At 40.1% G+C, this 11,769-nt stretch overlaps 1 pseudogene; it reads right to left on the reverse strand.

Annotated features, from left to right (window-relative positions):
• Positions 1-6,556: 6,556 nt before the first annotated feature.
• LOC119321127 lies at positions 6,557-8,126 on the reverse strand (annotated as a pseudogene).
• Positions 8,127-11,769: the final 3,643 nt, after the last annotated feature.

Below are 11,769 nucleotides of genomic sequence, written 5' to 3' on the forward strand. Positions count from 1 at the left end.
AGGCGAAGCACACGAGCAGTTTACCCAGCTTCGGAGCTCTCCGGAGAGATAATACTCCTACTGCTGCTTGTGTGATTGTATTGTGTTCTTTGGCTTCGAACTGAGCCGAACCGAACCCCCTCTACGTTGCGCATGGGCCTCCTTTTATATGCTCAAGGGGTCACCGACAGGTGGCAACACGGAGAAGGGTAAAAGCATAAAAAGAGAGGTCATTGGTACAGCTACCTGTACAGTGTATCCTACCTAACCCTGACGGCAGGGGACAAGGGCATTAAATGCCCGTCTGTGTCGCCCAAACAGTGCAGAAAAGGACCGTCAGGGGCGCCACCGCTCGCCACGATGGCGATCTTGTCAGCATCGCATGCCACCGCACACCCCTGGCTGCACAGCCTCCCGCCACGTGTGCCTGGAAAGGCCCCCAGGGCGATACATTGGTGGATGCGCTGGAGCGTGGGCACAGAGTGGCCGCCTGCCGCGGCAAGCGCCTTGCCGCGGCCGTTGTCTTATCGGGCCCGGAAGCTTGTCGCTCACCGGGCCTTGCCGGGACGCGCGGCGCGTCGCGGCAAGTTCCTTGAAATGCCTTGGTTGGCCTTCCCGGCAAGCTCCTCTTGCCGGGGCCTTGTCTCCTTGGCTTGAATACTTTGTTCTTGAATGGCTCCAGATGAGCCACGGAGGACCTTGGCGGTCACCCGGCAAGCCTTGCCGCGGGGCGCTGCGACTGCCCGTGCACAAGTTTGGGATACTAGGGTACCCCTATTCTAGTACACCGACAATAATGCATCATCAAGTTTCTTGGACCAATTCTTTCTACATCTAATAACAGTCTTTTGCGAAATCAATTTAATCTCTCTATTACTCAATTCTACTTGACCACTAGACTGAGGATGATAGGGAGATGCAGTTCTATGATTAACATCAACTTAGCAAGCATTTTACGAAAAGCACCATGAATAAAATGTGAACCGCCATCAGTCATTAAATATCTAGGGGCTCCGAACCTCAGAAAAATAACTTCTTTAAGCATCTTAATAGAAGTGTTATGATCAGCACTACTAGTTGGAATAGCTTCTACCCACTTAGTAACATAATCAACACCAACTAAAATATGTGTATACGCATTGGAGGAAGCAAAAGGTCCCATATAATCAAAGCCCCAAACATCAAATGGTTTAATAACAAGTGAATAATTCATAGGCATTTCCTGATGTCTACCAATATTACCAATTCTTTGGCATTCATCACAAGAAGACAAACTTACGAGCATCTTTGAAAAGAGTAGGCAATAAAAACCGGATTGCAATACCTTATGTGCAGTTCTATCTCCAGCGTGGTGTCCTCCGTAAGCCTCGGAGTGACACTTGCGTAGGATCTGTTCCTATTCCTGCTCAGGTACACAATGTCTCATAACACCATCTACTCCTTCCTTATAAAGGTGTGGGTCATCCCAAAAGTAATGTCTTAAACCATAGAAAAATATTTTCTTTTGCTGGTATGTGAAACTAGGTGGTATAAATTTAGCAACAATGTAATTAGCATAACCAGCATAGCATGGGGCTGTATGAGAAGCATTTATGACAGCTAATTGTTCATCAGGAAAACTATCATTAATTGGCAATGGGTCAGCAAGAACACTTTCTAACCTAGACAAGTTGTCTGCGACAGGGTTCTCAGCTCCCTTTCTATCTATAATATGTAAATCAAATTCTTGTAGCAAGAGAACCCATCTAATAAGTCTAGGTTTCGCATCTTTCTTTTCCATAAGATATTTAATAGCAGCATGATCAGTGTGAATAGTTACTTTGGAATCAACATATAAGGTATGAACTTATCACAAGCAAATACAACTACTAAAAATTCTTTTCTAGTAGTAGCATAATTTCTCTGGGCACTATCTAGAGTTTTACTAGCATACTTGATAACATTTAATTTCTTAACAACTCTCTGCCTAGAACAACACCAACAACATAATTGCTAGTATCACACATAATTTTAAAGGGTAAATTCCAATCAGGTGGCTGAACAATACCTGCAGAAATCAAGACTTTCTTAAGTATTTCAAATGCTTCTACACAATCATCATCAAAAACAAAAGGAACATATTTTTTCAAGAGATTAGTGAGAGCCTAGAAATTTTAAAGAAGTCTTTAATAAACCTCCTATAGAAACCAGCATGACCAAGGAAACTTCTTATACCTTTGATATCTTTAGGACACGGCATCTTTTCGATAGCATCTACTTTAGCTTTATCAACTTCAATACCTCTTTCAGAAATTTTATGCCCCAAGACAATACCTTCATTAACCATAAAGTGTCACTTCTCCCAATTCAAGACAAGATTAGTTTCTTCGCATCTCTGCAAAACTCGATCAAGCTTGCTTAAGCAATCATCAAAAGAAGTTTCGTAAACGGAGAAATCATCCATGAAAACCTAAACAATATTTTCACAAAAGTCATAGAATATAGCAGTCATACATCTTTGAAAGGTAGCAGTTGCATTGCATAAACCAAAAGGCATACATCTATAAGAAAAAGTACCGAAAGGGGAAGTAAAAGTGGTCTTTTCCTGATCCTCTTTTGACACAAGTATTTGAGAGAAACCAGAATAACCATCTAGAAAGCAGAAATATGTATGTTTGGATAGTCTTTCTAGAATTTGATCGATAAAACGTAGAGGGTAATGATCTTTTCTAGTAGCTCTATTTAATTTGTGGAAATCAATTACCATTCTATAACCTGTAACAATTCTTTGTGGATTCAATTCATTCTTTTAATTAGGAACAATAGAATACCTCCCTTCTTAGGGACACAATGAACGACACTTACCCACTAACTATCAGCAATAGGATAAATTATACCTTCCTACAAAAGCTTTAGTATTTCATTTCTTACCACTTCTTTCATCTTAGGATTTAACCATCGTTGATGATCAACAACTGGTTTAGCTTTTTTCTCCAGTTTTATTTTGTGCTGACATAGAGTGGGACTAATGCCCTTAAGATCATCAAGAGTATATCCAATAGCGGCACAATGCTTCTTCAGAGTTTTCAATAATTTCTCTTCTTCATGCTCTGAAAGGTTAGCACTAATAATAATAGGATATATCTTCTTTTCATCGAGATAAGCATATTTAAGAGTATCATGCAATTGTTTAAGCTCAAACACGAGATCTCCCTTGCGTGGAGGAGGATCTCCGAGGATTTAAACAGGTCCTTGCTTAAATAATACTTCATCTATTTCCCTTCTTTCATTCATAAACATATCATTATCATGTTCTAGCAAATATTGTTCTAAAGGATCATTAGGAGGCACAACAATAGAAGCAAGACCAATAATTTCATCCTTACTAGGGAATTATTTATCATGGGGTTGTCTACGAAATTTAGAAAAATTAAAGTCATGAGACATATCCCCTAAACCAACAGTAACAATATCCTTTTCATAGTCTATCTTAGCATTAATAGTATTCAAGAAGGGTCTACCAAATATAATGGGATAAAAGTCATCTTGTGGGGAACCAAGAACAAGAAAATCAGTAGGATATTTAATTTTCCCACACAAGACTTCAGCATCACTAATAATCCCAACTGGTGAAATAGTATCTCTATTGGTAAGCTTAATAGTAACATCAATATCTTCTATCTTAGCAGGTGCAATATCATTCATAATTTATTTGTATAAGGTAAAAGATACTGCACGCACACTAGCACCCATATCACATAAGCCATGATAACAATTATCTCCTATTTTAACAGAAACAATAGGCATGCCAACCACAGGTCTATGTTTATATTTAGTATCGGGTTTAGCAATTCTAACAGCTTCATCACAGAAATAAATAACATCCCAAAAATATTATCGACCAAGAGATATTTAACCATAGCAATACTAGGTTCAACTTTAATTTTTTCAGGGGGTGTAGGTGTTCTAGTATTACTCTTACGAACCACAGTTGAAGCTTTAGCATGATCCTTTATTCTAACAGGAAAAGGTGGTTTCTCAATATAAGCAGTAGGAAAATAGGATCAACATTATAAGTAATAGTTTCTTCTTCAACTTTAATAGATTCTACTACTTTCACTTCAGTGGGAGGATGATATTTAAACCACTTCTCCTTAGGGATATCAACATGAGTAGCAAATGATTCACAAAAAGAAGCTAATATCTCAGAGTCAAGTCCATATTTAGTGCTAAATTCACGAAAAGCATCGATATCCCTGATTTACGTGTTATACCTGACTCCTTATCTTTGTTCAGTTCCCAATCTTCAGAGTTGTGTTTAATTATTTCCAATAAATCTCATTTGAATTCAATAGTCTTCATCATAATAGAACCAATACAAGAAGTATCGAGCATGGAGCGATCATTGTGAGAAAGCCGAGCATAAATTTTTTGAATAATAATTTCTCTTGAGAGCTCATGATTGGGGCATGAATATAACATTGACTTAAGCCTCCCCCAAGCTTGAGCAATACTTTCTCCTTCACGAGGCCAAAAATTATATATATAATTCCGATCACGATGAACTAGATGCATAGGATAAAACTTTTGATGAAATTCCAATTTCAATCTGTTGTAGTTCCATGATCCAATATCATCACATAGCCTATACCATGTCAATGATTTTCCCTTCAAAGATAAAGGAAAGACTTTATTCTTGACAATATCCTCGGGCATACCTGCAATCTTAAATAATCCACAAACTTCATCCACATAGATTAGGTGCATATCGGGATGTAATGTTCCATCTCCGCTATAGGGATTAGCTAGCAGTTTCTCTATCATACCTGAAGGAATTTCAAAGCAAATATTTTTAGTAGGTTCAGTAGGTTGAGGAGCAAGTCTTTTCTCTTCCGGTTGAGATGAAGATACCCTGAACAAGCCCATCAAAGGATTATTTTCCATAGTAACAAGTGACAGTAAATTTCAGCACACTATATAAATGTTTCCTTACCAAATTCCAGTTACCAAAGGCTCTTCACTCCCCGGCAACGGAGCCAAAAAAGAGTCTTGATGACCCACAAGTATGGGGTATCTATCGTAGTCCTTTCGATAAGTAAGAGTGTCGAACCCAACGAGGAGCAGAAGGAAATGACAAGCGGTTTTCAGTAAGGTATTCTCTGCAAGCACTGAAATTATCGGTAACAGATAGTTGTGTGTTAAGATAATTCATAAGGTGTAACAAGTAACAAAAGTAAACAAGGTGCACAAATGTGGCCCAATCCTTTTTGTAGCAAAGGACAATCCTGGACAAACTCTTATATAAAGCAAAGTGCTCCCGAGGACACATGGGAATTATTGTCAAGCTAGTTTTCATCATGCTCATATAATTCACGTTCGTTACTTTGATAATTTAATATGTGGGTGGACCGGTGCTTGGGTGCTGTCCTTACTTGGACAAGCCTCCCACTTATGATTAACCCCTCTCACAAGCATCCGCAACTACGAATGGATTAAGACAAACCAAACCATAACATGAAACATATGGATCCAAATCAGCCCCTTACGAAGCAATGCATAAACAAGGGTTTAAGCTTCTGTCACTCTAGCAACCTATCATCTACTTATTACTTCCCAATGCCTTCCCCTAGGCCCAAATCACGGTGAAGTGTCATGTAGTCGATGTTCACATAACACCACTAGAGGAGTGACAACATACATCTCATCAAAATATCGAACGAATACCAAATTCACGTGATTACTTATAACAAGAGTTCTCCCATGTCCTCAAGAACAAAGGTAACTACTCACAAAGCATATTCATGTTCAAAATCAGAGGAGTATTAATAAGCATTAAGGATCTGAACATATGATCTTCCACCGAATAAACAAACTAGAATCAACTACAAGGGGTAATCAATACTACTAGCAACCCACATGTACCAATCTGAGGTTTGGAAAAAAAATCGGATACAAGAGATGAACTAGGTTTTGAGAGCAGATGGGCCTGGTGAAGATGTTGATGGACATTGACCCCCTCTTGTTGGGAGGATCGATTGTGGTGACGATGGCGGTGATTTCCCCCTCCCGGAGGGATGTTTCCCCGGCATAACAGCTCCGTCGGATCCCTAGATTGCTCCTGACCAAGTTCCGCCTCGAGACGGTGGTACTTCGTCCCGAAAGCTTCTCTCTGATTTTTTCCAAGGTAAAAGACACCATATAGCAGAAGATGGGAGTCGGAGGCCTGCCAAGGGGCCCATGAGGTAGGGGGGCGCACCCAGGGGGTAGGGCGCACCCTCCACCCTCGTGGCTGACTGGTGGCCCCCTCTGATACTTTATCTGCCCAATATTTTTTATATATTCCAAAACTGATCTCCGTGAAGTTTCAGGACTGTTGGAGTTGTGCAGAATATGTCTCTAAAATTTGCTCCTTTTCAAGTCCAGAATTCCACCTGCCGGCATTCTCCCTCTTCATGTAAACCTTATAAAAATAAGAGAGAAAACACATAAGTATTGTGAAAAAACGTGTTATAACAACCCATAATGCAATAAATATTTATAAAAAAGCATGATACAAAATGGACGTATCAACAGTCAGCCATGCAAAGGTTCGGCCAGCCTACAGCCCGGCAGAATAGATAAGGAAGTACTTACTGGCGAGGAGCTCGTCTAGATGGTGCACCTTGCAAAACATACCATTCTCCTCCAAGTCCCCTGCACGGCCGCGGGCTTGAAGCGCCTTCTCAAGCTCGGCGCACTTCTCGATGACCGCCTTTAGCTCCTCGTCCTTCGTGGCAGATGCCTTCTCTTGCTCGTCCTTCAGTAGGACGAGCTCTACCTGGTTGGCCTTTGCCGCCTTGGCGGCCTCCGCCTTCAGCTGCTCTACCTCAACCTGGAGCTGGCCATTGTCGGTGATCGCTTGGTCGCGCTGCTGGCCGGCTTCGGCTAGCCGAGTTCAGAGACCCGACAACTTGGCCGCGGTGGCTGTGCGGCGAAGCTTCAAGTCATATGCCGGAAGGAAAGAACAAAAATACTTTAAGATTTGACCCAACTACTTTATAGTTGGCCTGAATCTCGGGGGCTACATAAAATGGGTGCGCTAGCGTGCTCCCATTGAAAGAATGCAAGACGCACCTTCGGCAAGATGGACCAGCGCCATCTCCCGATGGATATATTTTGCGCATCTCCAATAGCCCCTTGGCCCTATTTTCTTCTTTGTCTATCGGGGAAGAAGAAGAGGTGGACTAGTAGGCGGATCTCATCCCTCCTGCGGACTTCTCTACTAATCGCATTCTGTGCAAGAATCACCGTTTTCATGACCAAATGACGAAATAAATATACGAACTGTATAGGATTATTCGCTGGGATCAGATAAGTGATTCTTTTATAGGATTCCCATGGGATCGTAGAATCAACTAAGGATGGAATAGGTATTTGTGATCGATCAGCTTCTAGTATGACCGAAGACTTTCTATCTACATTCAGAATAACCACACAATCAGGTTGTTGGTTCAACCCAAAATTGATCTTCTTCGTTCTTGAAAGTAATTTTTTATTTGCAAAAGAATTGGCCAAAAATGCCCCGATCTTCCATTGAATCATCAAAACAATGAGAATTCACATTTCTTAAATAGCTTCTTAAATAGCTTTCCATTTCTTCCGTTATCTCATAAATAAATAAATGATTGGTCTTTAAAAAGAAGGAACGGCCTTCTTGACGACTGGGAGATCCTATAAAATGAAGAGTGTTTCGTAAACAAATCAGTGTCTTGATCAAAATCGATAAAGAAATTATATGATGGCCTTGTGATGTACTCTTTATAATATATGAGTTTTCTTCAGTACCAAAACTAGTCTTCTGTCTGACATCTTCCTTGACTGACTCAATTACCAGGATTCGAGAAAAGTATTCTCGAGGTACCTTTGATTGAGATAGTTTCCCACCGAGCGAAGCCCTGACCTACATCAGTGATTGCTCGAAAGAACTTATTAATACAGAGGGAAGCCGCCTGGGCTGAAATGCTAGGAAAAGAAGGGTTTAAAGATTGTTCCCATTCGGGAATTGCATATTAGAAGAACTGATGTTCACTAGCATTTGAAATGGAAGATACCGACTACTGATGGAAGAAATCTGGAACCGATCAATACTATCAAAAGCCAATTTCTTTGTTTAGAACTTCCATCCTCATTTCTCTAAAATGATCTTCTGCTTAATTACGATTTATTAAATTGCTCTTGCAAGAAAAAAAGAGGCATTTGTTTATACCTACCAAAACCATTATTTTAATGTTTTTAGTCTAGAGTAAGACGTTATTTCACCAGCAAGAGACCGATGACGTTCAAGTAGGTAGAAGGCATTTTTTAACTCTTGTGGTTTTGATGAGGACATCAATACAATTGTTACACCCACAGCCCCTGCTGCTATACATACTGGACCAATTACTAGAGCTCGTGCACGCCAACTAAATTACCAGGTACTTTCGTTTCTTGGTAATGATTCTAATGTTCATGAGAATATGATGCTGCCTAAATTGGATACATTTGTTTTGCTTACAAATGAAGGGCCTAGCTTGGAGAAGGATGAACATTGGAGCAAGAACAAGCATGCAGATGATGGCATGCGCAAGGGGAACAAGAACGGAGTTACAAGTGATGATTTCAGGACTTTGAAGCCACCATAATGGGTGCATGAAGCCTTGGACGAAATATACAAGATGCCACTTCATAAATTTCGTCCCGAGGCTATTTTAGGTGCCGCGTCACCTTATTATTGGGCCAGGCCCATGTAATTTCGAAATACATAAGTATAGGCTATTTTTAGAATCCGTATGTGTGGGGAAACAAGAGATAGGGTTGATTTCGGACCCCTCCACCAAGGGCCACGAAATTCCCCCCCCCCTCTTCCTCCATATATACAGCCCTTAGGGCTGATTATGTTGATTGTGATGTGGTACCTATGCAAGCATGTTCCTTATTACTTGGTAGACCATGGCAATTTGATAAAAACTCTGTACACCATGGTAGAAACAATCACTATACTCTTGTTCATAAGGATAAAAATATTACTTTGCTTCCTATGACTCCTGATTCCATTTTGAAAGATGATATTAATAGAGCTAATAAAGCAAATAGAAGAAGAATAAGAGTGAAAATCAGGTTGTGGCAAAAGAATTTGAGCAACAAATGAAGCCTAATAATGAACCATCTAGTGTTGCTTCTGAAATTAAATTGAAAAGTGCATGTTTATTTGCCACCAAATCTGATATTGATGAGCTAGATTTCAGCAAATCTGTTGGCTATGCTTTTGTGTGCAAAGAGGCATTATTTTCATTCGAGGACGTGCCTTCCTCTTTGCCTCCTGCTGTCACTAACATTTTGCAGGAGTTCGCTGACGTCTTTCCACAAGACGTGCCACCGGGATTACCGCCTATTCGAGGGATTGAGCATCAGATTGACTTAATTCCCGGTGCTTCACTGCCAAACCGTGCACCATACCGTACCAATCCAGAGGAGACGAAGGAGATTATGCGTCCAGTACAAGATCTTCTCGACAAAGGTTATATACGCGAATCCCATAGTCCTTGTGTTGTTCCTATTATTCTAGTGCCGAAAAAGGATGGTACATCACGTATGTGTGTTGATTGTAGAGGCATTAATAATATTACTATTCATTATCGTCATCCTATTCCTAGGCTCGATGATATGCTTGATGAATTGAGTGGCTCTACAATATTCTCCAAAGTTGATTTGCGTAGTGGATACCATCAAATTCGTATGAAATTGGGAGATGAATGGAAAACAGCATTTAAAACTAAGTTTGGATTATATGAGTGGTTAGTCATGCCTTTTGGGTTAACTAATGCACCTAGTACTTTCATGAGATTAATGAACGAAGTTTTACGTGCTTTCATTGGACGATTTGTGGTAGTTTACTTTGATGACATATTGATTTATAGCAGATCTTTGGAAGAACATTTGGAACATTTACGTGCTGTTTTTATTGCTCTACGTGATGCACGTTTGTTTGGTAACCTTGGGAAGTGCACCTTTTGCACCGACCGAGTATCTTTTCTTGGCTATGTTGTTACTCCACAGGGAATTGAAGTTGATAAAGCCAAGATTGAAGCTATTGAGAGTTGGCCGCAGCCCAAAACGGTCACACAAGTGAGGAGTTTTCTTGGCCTCGCTGGATTCTATAGGCGTTTTGTGAGAGATTTCAGCACCATTGCTGCACCTCTCAATGAGCCTACAAAGAAAGATGTGCCTTTCCTTTGGGGTACCGCAAAGGAAGAAGCCTTCTCGGTATTGAAAGATAAGTTGACACATGCTCCTTTACTCCAACTTCCTGATTTTAATAAGACTTTTGAGCTTGAATGTGATGCTACTGGAATTGGATTAGGCGGTGTGTTATTACAAGATGGCAAACCTGTTGCATACTTTTCTGAAAAATTGAGTGGGCCTAGTCTGAATTATTCTTCTTATGATAAAGAATTATATGCTCTTGTTCGGACTTTAGAAACATGGCAACATTATTTATGGCCCAAAGAATTTGTTATACATTCTGATCATGAATCTTTGAAACATATTAAAAGTCAAGCTAAACTGAATCGTAGACATGCTAAATGGGTTGAATTCATTGAGACTTTTCCTTATGTCATTAAACACAAGAAGGGAAAAGAAAATGTTATTGCTGATGTATTGTCTCGCCGCTATACTATGCTTTCACAACTTGACTTCAAAATATTTGGTTTGGAGACCATCAAAGATCAATATGTGCATGATGCTGATTTTAAAGATGTAATGCAGAATTGTAAAGAAGGAAGAATGTGGAACAAGTTCGTCGTTAACGATGGATTTGTGTTTCGTGCTAACAAGCTATGCATTCCAGCTAGCTCCGTTCGTCTTTTGTTGTTGCAGGAGGCGCATGGAGGAGGATTAATGGGACACTTTGGCGTGAAGAAGACGGAGGATGTACTTGCTACACATTTCTTTTGGCCAAAGATGAGACGGGATTTTGAGCATTTTATTGCTCGCTGCACTACATGTCAAAAAGCTAAGTCACGACTCAATCCTCATGGTTTATATATGCCTTTGCCTGTACCTAGTTTTCCTTGGGAGGATATATCTATGGACTTTGTTTTAGGTTTACCTCGAACAAAGAAGGGGAGGGATAGCATATTTGTTGTCGTGGATAGATTCTCGAAAATGGCACACTTTATACCATGTCATAAAAGCGATGATGCTGTTAGTGTTGCTGATTTGTTCTTTCGTGAAATTATTTGCTTGCATGGTGTGCCAAATACTATTGTTTCAGATCGTGATACTAAATTTCTTAGCCACTTTTGGAGATGTTTATGGGCTAAGTTGGGGACTAAACTGCTTTTTAGTACTACTTGTCACCCCCAAACTGATGGACAAACTGAAGTAGTCAATAGAACGTTGTCTACTATGCTTAGGGCTGTTTTGAAGAATAATAAGAAAATGTGGGAGGAATACTTGCCTCATATTGAATTTGCTTATAATCGTTCATTGCATTCTACTACTAAGATGTGCCCTTTTGAAGTTGTGTATGGTTTCCTACCTCGTGCACCTATTGATTTGTTGGCTCTTCCATCTTCGGAGAAGGTTAATTTTGATGCTAAACAACGTGCTGAATTTATTTTAAAAATGCATGAGTTAACTAAGGAAAACATTGAGCGTATGAATGCTAAATATAAACTGGCTGGAGATAAGGGTAGAAAACATGTTGTGTTTGCACCTGGAGATCTTGTTTGGTTACATTTGCGTAAGGATAGATTTCCTGATTTGCGCAAATCAAAGTTAATGCCACGT

This window comes from Triticum dicoccoides, chromosome 6B, assembly GCF_002162155.2.
Source record: "Triticum dicoccoides isolate Atlit2015 ecotype Zavitan chromosome 6B, WEW_v2.0, whole genome shotgun sequence".
Classification (NCBI taxonomy): domain Eukaryota; kingdom Viridiplantae; phylum Streptophyta; class Magnoliopsida; order Poales; family Poaceae; genus Triticum; species Triticum dicoccoides.